The sequence below is a fragment of the Nelumbo lutea genome, chromosome 6 (assembly GCF_056320005.1).
Source record: "Nelumbo lutea isolate HS-2025 chromosome 6, American lotus-T2T, whole genome shotgun sequence".
Classification (NCBI taxonomy): Eukaryota; Viridiplantae; Streptophyta; class Magnoliopsida; order Proteales; family Nelumbonaceae; genus Nelumbo; species Nelumbo lutea.
Window position 1 is genome coordinate 61,452,278 of NC_142689.1, and position 10,710 is coordinate 61,462,987.

At 37.8% G+C, this 10,710-nt stretch overlaps 1 long non-coding RNA gene across 4 annotated transcripts; it reads right to left on the reverse strand.

The window, feature by feature from the left end:
- Positions 1-1,786: 1,786 nt before the first annotated feature.
- Positions 1,787-9,731, reverse strand: LOC148849169 (uncharacterized). Of its 4 annotated transcripts, none has more exons than XR_016100565.1 (8): positions 9,416-9,731; positions 8,847-8,897; positions 6,261-6,350; positions 6,070-6,121; positions 3,029-3,171; positions 2,834-2,936; positions 2,242-2,334; positions 1,787-2,074 (listed from the first exon to the last, which is right to left on the reverse strand). It is a non-coding gene; the product is annotated as an uncharacterized LOC148849169 (long non-coding RNA). The 4 variants fall into 4 exon arrangements; XR_016100566.1 differs by having other exon boundaries at positions 2,242-2,372; XR_016100564.1 differs by lacking the exon at positions 2,242-2,334.
- Positions 9,732-10,710: the final 979 nt, after the last annotated feature.

A 10,710-nucleotide genomic window follows, 5' to 3' on the forward strand; every position in this document is an offset into this window, starting at 1 on the left:
CTGCCTCTATATTTCCCTAAAAAATTTGGTTAAACTTATTAAAGTTTAAGTTCCACTCCATGGTAGGCATTAAATGGGTGAGACAAGAGAGAGTGATTTAAGGAGGGTTGACTAAGGGCATTAAATTCGGTCAAAGGAGGGAAAATCAATGGGAAAAAAAGAAAAAAAAAGGAAAAAGAAACCAAAATATGTGGCTGCCCCAAATCCATTAGGTAAGAATCAAACAATCCTAACCATTCGTCCTTTTGAGAGTCACTTCACCAAACCCTAAAACCCTAACATGATCCAATTGAACCCTAACTAGACCTCATCCAATTCGATCCAAACAAAACTAAACCCCCACCATTTGGTCCTCTCTCAACTAGGTCGAATGAAAACCCCTCAACCCAGTTTGAAAAAAAACCGAAGTAAACAAAAGAAAAAAAACTTAAGACAACCCTCTCTAACTTAGATCTAACGTGAACCAAACCAACACTAGAACTCTCTCATCTGTCACTCAGAGATTTCCCCAACATTTAAACCAAATCCTATTTACTCGTCCATCTTCTTCCTCTTCTCCCCTCATCCCCAACCATCATCATCGATCTAGTCATCCCCTCCATGAAACCTCCATGACTGACCTCTCAAGTTCTCCCTCACTCCACCATTGACACACTTCGTACAACCCAGAACCAAATCATATTCTCTTATCCATCTTCTTCCTCCTCTCACTTCTCCCCTAACTATACCATACAACTGAGATCTTCATCTCCCTCCTCTTTCTCTCTCATTCTAACCTGAACCGAACCACCATCAAACATCTGTCACCCTCCTTCCCACTCCATCTCCAACCCAAAACTCAAAAAAAAAAAAGAAAAAAGGAAAAGAAAAGAGAACAAACAAGAAAAAGATGGCATCCCACTATTCAGCCAAGAGAAGAACAATGTAAGAAAAAGTAAGTGGAAGAAAGAGAAGAAAAAGGAAATAAATCTCTTCCTCAACTTCAGCGAAGTGGAGAACCACAATACACACCCTCTCAATTTTCTCACAAAATTCAACGAATTCAAGTTCTCCCTTACTCTATATGATCTTCCCCAACAACAAAAACTCTTGCATAACCGAACTAGAAAAAGCTTTCTCAACCTACTACAAGAAAATTGACCTTTAGCAACAGTAAAAAATTGTCTCTAATGTAAGAAAAACTGTTGTCTAATGTTTTACTTACATCTGAACAAGTTGTTTCTGATGAAGCCATTATTAAAACTTTTTAACAATAATCAAGTGTTGCAAAATATACAATTCACAACAGTTAGACGAACTGTTGGCAGCAATAGTTTTTGCCATTACCAATTGAAACTGTTGCCAGTAGTTTTGTTTCAGTAACAATTAATAAAAATAGTTGCCCATATAAATTTTTAGTTAAATATTGCTCAATGGTACCTTGGGCAACAATCATACTAAATGATGTTAACTATAAATTTGCAACAATTGAAAATTTGTCTCTAATAAGCATCTTAGGCAACAACCCTTCTAGACTGTTGTTGAACAGGCAACAATCAAACAATTGTTGCCCCAAAATTTCATATACAACAATCATGTTAATTGTTGCCAATTGTAACAACTAGAGAATTGTTTCTTATGCTTATTTATGGCATTAGTTTTTCCAAACTATTGTTGAAGTAGCAACAATCAAGCAATTGTAATCTTAACTGTTGCCAATTATCAATTTAATTGTTGCTATTTAATTTAATAAATTTTTGAAAATACTATAATAATTATTGTCAATAATCTAATTAAAATACACATGTAAAATGTCAATATGTAAGCCCATTTATGTTATAAAAGATAAAAATTGCATTCTAACTGTAACTTATATGCAATTATGTTAAAAATATATTACAATTTCCAAATTCATATCATATAAATAATATGATTAACAAAAAAATTTTTGATGGGCTAACTCCTTTCTCTCTTTTATTTGAGAATGTAGAGATAACCACTACGATCATATCATATCATATGCCACTTGAAGTCTGTCTTAATTTGACAAACCTAAAAGCCCTACTTTGTTCCTCATAAAATTTGGAGGAATCCGCTGCAAAACAGAGAAAAAAAAAAGTTCGTCATTCAGTTTTAGTAAAGCACTACAATCCTCTATAGTTTCATGTTATTATGGCATTCAACAACTCAAGGCATTGTCAACAAATACATCACTATTTAGATACCTCAAGTCTATTTGAATATTAAAAGAAATTTCCTTACATGCACAGCTTGTATTTGTTGCAAATCTCTTTGTAGATTCCATCTTCCAAGTCCAAGTAGAGAAATTCAGGAAATGAAAGAGAAGATCGCACTCTTCACACAGGTGATTAAATTAAATATTGACCAGAAAACTAGAAAATAGTTTTCAGAACAAATTGATCAAAGTCAGGATCAGGAAGTTAAAAAACGCCATGAGCATTTGCATTTAGTCATTGATCCAAAGTATATTGAATAAAGAGAAAATGGTTTACTCCAGTTTATAATCAGAAAGACTTCATAAACCATTTGTGTCAAGCAAGGGACGATAAGGTTAAGTACAAAAGCATTTCCGTACAAACTTATTAATGCAATTGCTCACTTACAGATGCACAATACAACCTTTTGTATCACCAAACTAGGCCATAGGATAGTAAACTAAAAGCCAAACTAGGTAGGCATCAAGTTTCTTATTGTAGGCAATTTAGCCCAACCATAAGTTATGGAACCAATAATCACCGAAGTATTTGCTTTTGACAAGGTTGATTGATGCGAACAAGAGAACAATATCACACATGCTGTAACAAAGAGACAAAATGATTATGAAACCCATTACCATGGAAGAGAAGACAAACTTGATTAAGAACATCAGAGTCAGCAGCAAATGATACAAAAGTGATTGCAAGTCTCTTGGTCCCAAAACGACCAGCCCTACCAACCTGCCAAAAAAGAAAGTTAGATTTCGATGGGCCATCATAATATAGATTGCAGGAAAAGGAAAGAAAATGAAAGAAGCAAATGATGAACAAACCCTATGTAAATGTGTCAGCAGAATCAGGCATGTCATAATTGATAACTATGTATACACGTTCAATATCTATTCCCCTGCCAACCAAATCCGTTGCCACAAGAATCCTTTAGTATCCCTCCTCGAAACCCTTGAACCGTGTCAACCTACACATACCAAAGCCCATTTCAGAAAGATTTGATGAGATATACACCTTTATCATATCACAACCAAGCTTTGAATGTAGATAGTCTAACTAACCAACTTACGAAAAATTCTTTTAGTGGCAGATCTAACTCTCGAATAAAAAATAATAGCTATACTTTTCCAAAAGAGGAAAAAACACCTACAATTTGGCCCAACAGAAAACAAAGTTAAATACCTATATGATGGAGGTGAAGCACCTAGGACATGACGGTGGTCCGTGGTCCTGTGCCTGAGTTGCAGATCCTTCCCAGCTCCCTCACCGCATCCTAGAGAGAGAGAGAGAGAGAGAGAGAGAGAAGAGAAGAGATACTTGTATGTTTTTAACCATATTATGTCTTGCCTAAACTTGCCCCTACCTGAGTAACTAATTTATTGCTTCAAACATTTTCCCAAACCTCAGGACCTCTTTTTATATCAGCAACCAATGATCAAAGAGAATTTATTGATGTCAAGAAAATATGGAAACACCTACACTAGAATGAGTCAAGCTAAGGGGGGGTGGACCGCTGGATTGCATGGCTAAAAGTTACCAATAAAGACACCATCAGCTTTATTGAATTAGATAACAAGACAAAGTTTGCTCCTCTTAGGTGTTACAATCTCTTGTGTAAATAAAAGTCTAATTGATGTAACCGTTTCTGGTCACGTACCAATTTTTGTGATGTATCATTTTTTTTGGCTAAGTACCTCGTCATTGGACCTGCTTCCAGGTGGCCTGTGACTCAAAGGATGATGGAGCTCCCTGGTGGCGAACTGCCTGGTGATGAGCTACTTAGTGGCGAACTCCCTGGTGGTGAGCTACTTGGTGACGAGCTCCCTGGTGGAGAACTACTTGGTGACGAGCTCGCTGGTGGAGAACTGCCTGGTGACGAGCTCCCTGGTGGAGAGCTACTTGGTGACGAGCTCCCTGGTGGAGAACTGCCTGGTGACGAGCTCCCTGGTGGAAAGCTACTTGGTGACGAGCTCCCTGGTGGAGAACTGCCTGGTGACAAGCTCCCTGGTGGAGAGCTACTTGGTGGTGAGCTCCCTGGTGGAGAGCTGCCTGGTGACGAGCTCCCTGGTGTAGCGCAACCCGACTACCCTCTACATGAGGTGATCTCCTCTCCTTTGTAGGAGGCAGGAACTGAGGGACCTGCGAGAACTAAATCAGAGGACCCGGGGGTGTTTACCCGACGGGGACTCTCCGATGCCTAAGTTAGCATTCTGATTGCAGAGAGCTTGGAGAGAAATGAGAGAGCTAGAGAGCAGGGATTACCTCCATTTTTCCATTCCCTCCCCCCTTAGCTTTGGGGGTCGGAGTCCTTATACATTGGTGCCCAGTCACATCAGGCGTAACCGCCACTGCCCAAGCCATTACTGTCAGGACTGAGGTGACAGGTGCAGGCTGCTGCTGCAGGGTACGGACTCGTCAGGCGTGCCATGCTTTTCAGAGACGGCAGACACAGCGCCGCCTGGCAAGAGATGTGGGCGCTGCCACTAGATCTGTTAGGTACGAATGTCAGGCAGGAGATCTTCCTGCGATACGCCAAACTACTCTTCTGTACCGAGCTACCCTACAAGTTGTGAGCTGCCCGGGGGAGCTATGCCGAGCTGCCTGGCTCCTTGGTGGCGAGCTCCTTGGAGAGCTGCCTAGCTCCTTGGCGAGCTCTTTGGTGAGCTACCGAGCTCCTTGACGAGCTCCTTGGTGAGCTACCGAGCTCGTGGGGTATGCATGCCGTTATCGGTGGGCTTCTTATGGGTTGCCAGGTCGGTCAGGTCGGGTCGGTTAGATCATGTGCTGGGCTGATCCAGGTCGGCTAGGGCGGCCAGGCTGATCCAAGTCGGCCAGGTCGCGCAGGCTGCGCCAGGGTGCATGCAGGCAGCGTGCAGGCCGCGCCAGGCCGGTGCCCGGGTGGGACACCAACTTGGTAAGTTGTTGCCTGGGTTTCGCCTAGTTGTCACGAGGTGCCGCGTGCAGGCCACGCGCCAGGCCACACGCAGGCCACGCCAGGCCGGTGCTTGGGTGGGACACCAACTTGGTAAGTTGTTACCTTGGTGTCTCCTAGTTGTCATGAGGTGCCACGTGTCGCAATTTCACTGGAGGGCCAAATCTGCCCTCATCACTAATCATTTTCAAGGTTCTCTTTCAACAAACTCGAACAACACTATTCTCATAGAACGCCACCGTGCCTAATCCAAATTCAATTAATTGCTATGAGCTTCACTTTAATATGATTTGATCCAAATTTCTTTCTTTTTCTTATGAATAATGATTTGATCCAAACTTGCAAATGGAAAAATGATCTATAACGTACGTGAGAGCAAATAAGCTTTTATCAATAAAGTCAAAAGAACAGATTTCCACACATGTCACCATATTTACTATACACTAAAGTTATCCAAAACATGCATAACAAAACATTGTCAACAAATAGATAGTAAGTAGCACCATTGGTTGATGTATATTTTTCTTTTTCTTTTGTGTGTATCAGTGGATTGGGAAGCACTGTTTTTAACACCTTGATGAAAGCAAGTGACAAAGTTTTGATAATTGCAGTGATCTATCCTGAACTCTTTGACATAGTTCCAAGTAGACCCATTCTATTAGAATCCTCTAAAAAAAAGGCATGGAAATGTCCAAAATATCCATACAATTGCTACTGAGGCTGGTTTTTACAGAAAAAAAATAAAAAATTACAAACTTTATGAACAACAAAGAAAAAAGAGAATTTAAAGTTGCAGCTTTACATTCGAGTGATTGATATGAAGGGTAAATTTGGAAAATAAATCAATTTCAGAAAAGAGATTGCAAGGGTTTGGGGTTGCAATTCATATTAAAAGAAAATTTGGAAAATAAACATATTGGCTAAAGAATTTACCGGCAGCTTCTAGTTGTCTCTGAAGTTATTGCCCAACAGTTTCATTTTTGGCCTGAAGCAGAGTAATTCCATAAAACTTAAACAGATCTGAAATCATCTTATTAGAAAAGTGAAGGCTGTATTTTCTAGAGTGAAGGCCCTTGTTATTACTAGTTCATAATGCAATAAGTAAACTTCATAAATTTACTAACCTTACATGTCAATGGATGTTGAGTGAAAAATGAAATTCTACTTGTTCTCGGTTCTTCTGATGATTCCTCCATGTAAAAGGCTATTTTACCCTGCAAATTAAGCAGCATAGTAAGCTACAACCTTGTTAACGGGTTGGTCTCATCACTATATCTATAATTTAAACTTAGCTTTATCTCAGTTGGGCGTGAGATCTGAAATTCAAAATTCAGGAAGCTTCAGGTAAAAAAAAATGAAATCAAATTGTGAAATCTCTATACTGTATCAGTTATTTCAGAGTTCAGACAACCCCACCTCTTCATTTATGTCTATGTCCTTTTTCTTTTTTGACAGGGATGAAATGGAAGGAGAGAGATCGCAGTCCATTGATTTTGGCATGCAGTAATCTCCATTTTGTCTTACTTTTGATCCACCATTTTGTTTCTTCACACCATAGTTTGATTATTTGGTGGCTTTGTTTGGCATTTTCGTCATTACTCCATTTTCTTAAAGCTTTGCTTTAACATAATTGAATTCAAAGAGGACATTAGATTGAGGAAGGTTGATGGAATAGCTAACAGTAAACTCTGATTAGCCCCAGAACTAATCAAGCTGAAGGCTGAAGCTAGTCTCATTCACTTTCATCCTTAAACCATCTGGTCAGGCCCAGTATAGCCCAACCCACTAATAACACAGAGGTTTGGGCCAATGCAGAGATGCAACTGAAGAGAAACTGAAGTTGTAAGGAGGAATTATTTCATGGAGGAGGACCAATGATCATTTCTAACAGAACATGAAAATCTATCATTATCAATTAGCACATAGAAGCAGGACTCATCCACAATGGTCCTCTTGAATAAATTGATTCTTCATTACATATTTAAGTCGGATTATATGAAAATCATAATCATGGAAGCCCAAAAAACAACAATTGATGGAAATCTATGAACCAGGGAAAGGAAAATAAACAAAAAAAAACCCATTATAAGAGTAACTCTTCTTCAAAAATCAACCAAACCTTCAACTCTTCAATCCTTTTGGGGCAGCTACCCCTTTGTGGAAATCAAAAACCCATACAATCAGGTTAGGTTTGATGAAAGATGGCATCTAGCAGTCAAGCCCAGTTGGTCCAGATCAACTTAAAGGGCTTGGCTAGGCCAGGCTGGTCTAAAACTTTCAAGCAGTGTTGTTAGTCTCAGACAGCATCATCACAGTATGGCTGGATGGTCGTACTGTTTGGACCAGGAACTGGCAACCAGTTGAATGGTAAAACCGGATGGTTGAACTATTCGATCCATGTCCTATGTCCTACTCGGGTCATATAGCATTTATTTCAAGGCCAGATGAAAACTTCATGGTGGTCGGTGGTGGGGTCAAAATTTTCAGTCAAAAACTGTTTGATTATGTAATAAAATTGCGATATATAAAGAGGAAATTTTCAGCAAAAGATATTGGGCTACTTAGTTTGTGTGAACTGGGACAAATGTTTGCCTATGTTCTAAGGTTGTAGTACAGTCTCGGATGCATAAAGCATCAAGTGTGAAATTTTGCACTGTTTCATCTTTTGTGACCTTACTTCAGTTCAAATAATGTACATGGAGATAGCAAACATGGCAGTGGACTGTGCCAATGATGGCCAAACTTCAATTCAAATAGTTTACAAAAGCCTGTATGAATTGGTACACAGTGATAATTCTAGGAAGGGGGAGTCCAAATCTTTGACAGGAACCTTCTGGGTTAGGCATGTGTACAGATTCCTCATTTACATGAGTTCCATACCACACTATGTCGAGTCATTTTCCCATGAATAATTGTACTTCAGTTAGTGTCCGCAATTGCATTGATATATATTGAAATAAACATGGTGAGACAATGACCCCTTTTTGCCTTGTGGAGGAAAGCTATTGACATACCAATTGTCGCATTAAAAGATGGTGATTTCTTGAAACATTGGGACCCATTTGAGGCTTACCTTCTCAGAGATTATATTAAAAAGAAAGGAATCTATTAACAGGATTCAAGAGTCAAGACTATTACTTCGAAAGTAACAAACCCAATACAACTTGGGTCAGGCTTATGCTTATCCGGATAAATATACACAAACAAATGTGTGCATGAAAGGTGCCCTTGTTCAGTCAGATTTCTGATTTCCGATTATTTTTCATTAATTTACACACAAGGAAAATAGATGGATTAGTGGATAGATGCACCATACTCAGCAGTCAAGTTTTCACCATTCCAAGGTTGAAGATGATTGGGTTTTCTCTCTAAATTAATTAGCAATCAAATCCAGGGTATATTACTCATTTTTCTTTCTTGTCAGAGATAACAATTTATAAATCAGAGGGGAGGTCTAAGTCTATTTTGAAAGTGAGGGGATGTTTCAGTTATTCACCATTCAAATGCTCGAGCATGACACCCTGCATCTCTATTATTCTATCAGCTTCTTTAGTTAAGTGAAGGGGGGAAAAGAAAGAAAACTGGAACACGAGATGACAAAGTTGAATGTTTTGTAGCCCTTAGCATCTACCACCAAAGGATACAGATAAGTATAATGATGAGGTAATTAGTATGAATCTCCAGAATTTAACAGTTTACTAATTTCATACCTTTAGAAGATTTTCAGCAGAGATGCCTTCACAAAGCTTTGGAATAGAACCCTGGAAAGAAGAAACCAACTGCTCAATAGCCCTAAGAATGTTAAAAGTAACTATCAACTCCTAAACCTGGATACAAGGTAAGGAAGGATTCTTAATATGGAAGGAATAAGAAGCTAGGCATGAATGAGATTTCAATTTTCAGATTGACTGTTAGATTTATACGCTAAAGAAATTATACCAAATTAACCAAGAATATCAAATTGTTCTCAGCATTAATACTCATCTCTTATTATTAACCTAACCTAACTTATTGCCAACCAAAGAAAACCCTCACTTATTGTAATAGCGACAATGTCGCCTAAAGAACTTAGATGTAGTGTATGGTAAATAGAAGACTAACCAATAATTTGCATCATCGTAAAAATAAACTGAACAAAATCGATTAAAAAACCCTAAACTTTATAGCTACGAAATCAATTTAAACATACACTCCGGCTGAACTGATTCTGATTAATATAAACACCGTAACTTATCAGAGAAAGAAGGATGGAAAGGCTCTAAAAAAATTGAATACTTACTGATTCAGAAGAGAGAATATCAACCAAAAACGAGTGAGAGAGTCGTTTCTATGAACCAGTCGACCCTCACCTAAATCTATGAACCAGAAACGAGTGAGAGTCGGAGGAGAGATTAAAGTTGATCCTCTACAAGACGAAGAGTCGGAAGAGATGTAGGGAGGGAGAATTGGAATTCTAGAGGGAAAAAAGTATAAATTAAACGAGGCCAGATCTGCTCCTCACAGGCGCCTCACACGCACATCCTACCATGCATTGGGAACATCTCCCATACTTATCAATTATTATTCACGGGAGATGCTCTCAATGCACGGTGGATGTCCACTTTTTGTTTTGTTTTTATTTAAATTGTCATATTTATTTTTATTTTAATAAATTATTAATTTTTGAAAAAAAATAAATCAGATTAGATCCGATCCCAAATATCCAATGTCTTGCCTCTAGGTGATACATTTATTTGACCATTTGGGTCAAACATGTCAAATACATGTATACATACAAGTTTTATGTTTGTTTAGTTTATATTTATATTTTAATTTTAATTGTTTATTTAGACAAAAATTGTAGATATTAGGATTTTAGTTTAATTTAGTGTGTAATTTATGACCCAAGGACCATGTTTGGTTAATTAATTTGGTTAATGATATCGGTTCATTGATGGTTAATAGTTAAAAACCAAACAAAGGTTGGGAATTTTCCCATATATATATGTTGATGTGGCATGGTCTGATTCGACCCAAACAGTCAAACTGGTGATTCATGACATGGAGTCAAAATTAGTTCAACCTCCCTTTGAGTTAGTTTTTAAAACATTGATAAAGACCAGCCTAGAGGTTAACCATTCTTCCCTCTTTTTTTTTGCATTTTTTCTATACTTTTAAACATCTCAATCATTATATTTAAATATTTAATATTATTCTTTACATGTTTTCTTCAATTTTTAAATTTTATTATCTTATTTAGTAATTTTTCTATATATTATTATTTTAATTGTGATGTCATAAGTTGATCCTATTTTGATTAATTAATTATTTGGTTGTCCAATAATCAAATCATTGTAGCTAATCCAAGCTTGACTCATTAAAATGAACTTTTGTTATTTATTCCATTTGATGTATTAAATATGTTTGTAACTACAATTTTCAATGATTGTTGCTAAAGATTACAGCTAAGTAGAATTCGCAACGGTTGATTCACATTAATTTCCAATTTTAGATATTCAATAAGAAAACGGTGGTAAACTTTGTTTCCAATTCATTGCAGTTATAGATAGAATGAGCAACAATTAGGTAACCTTT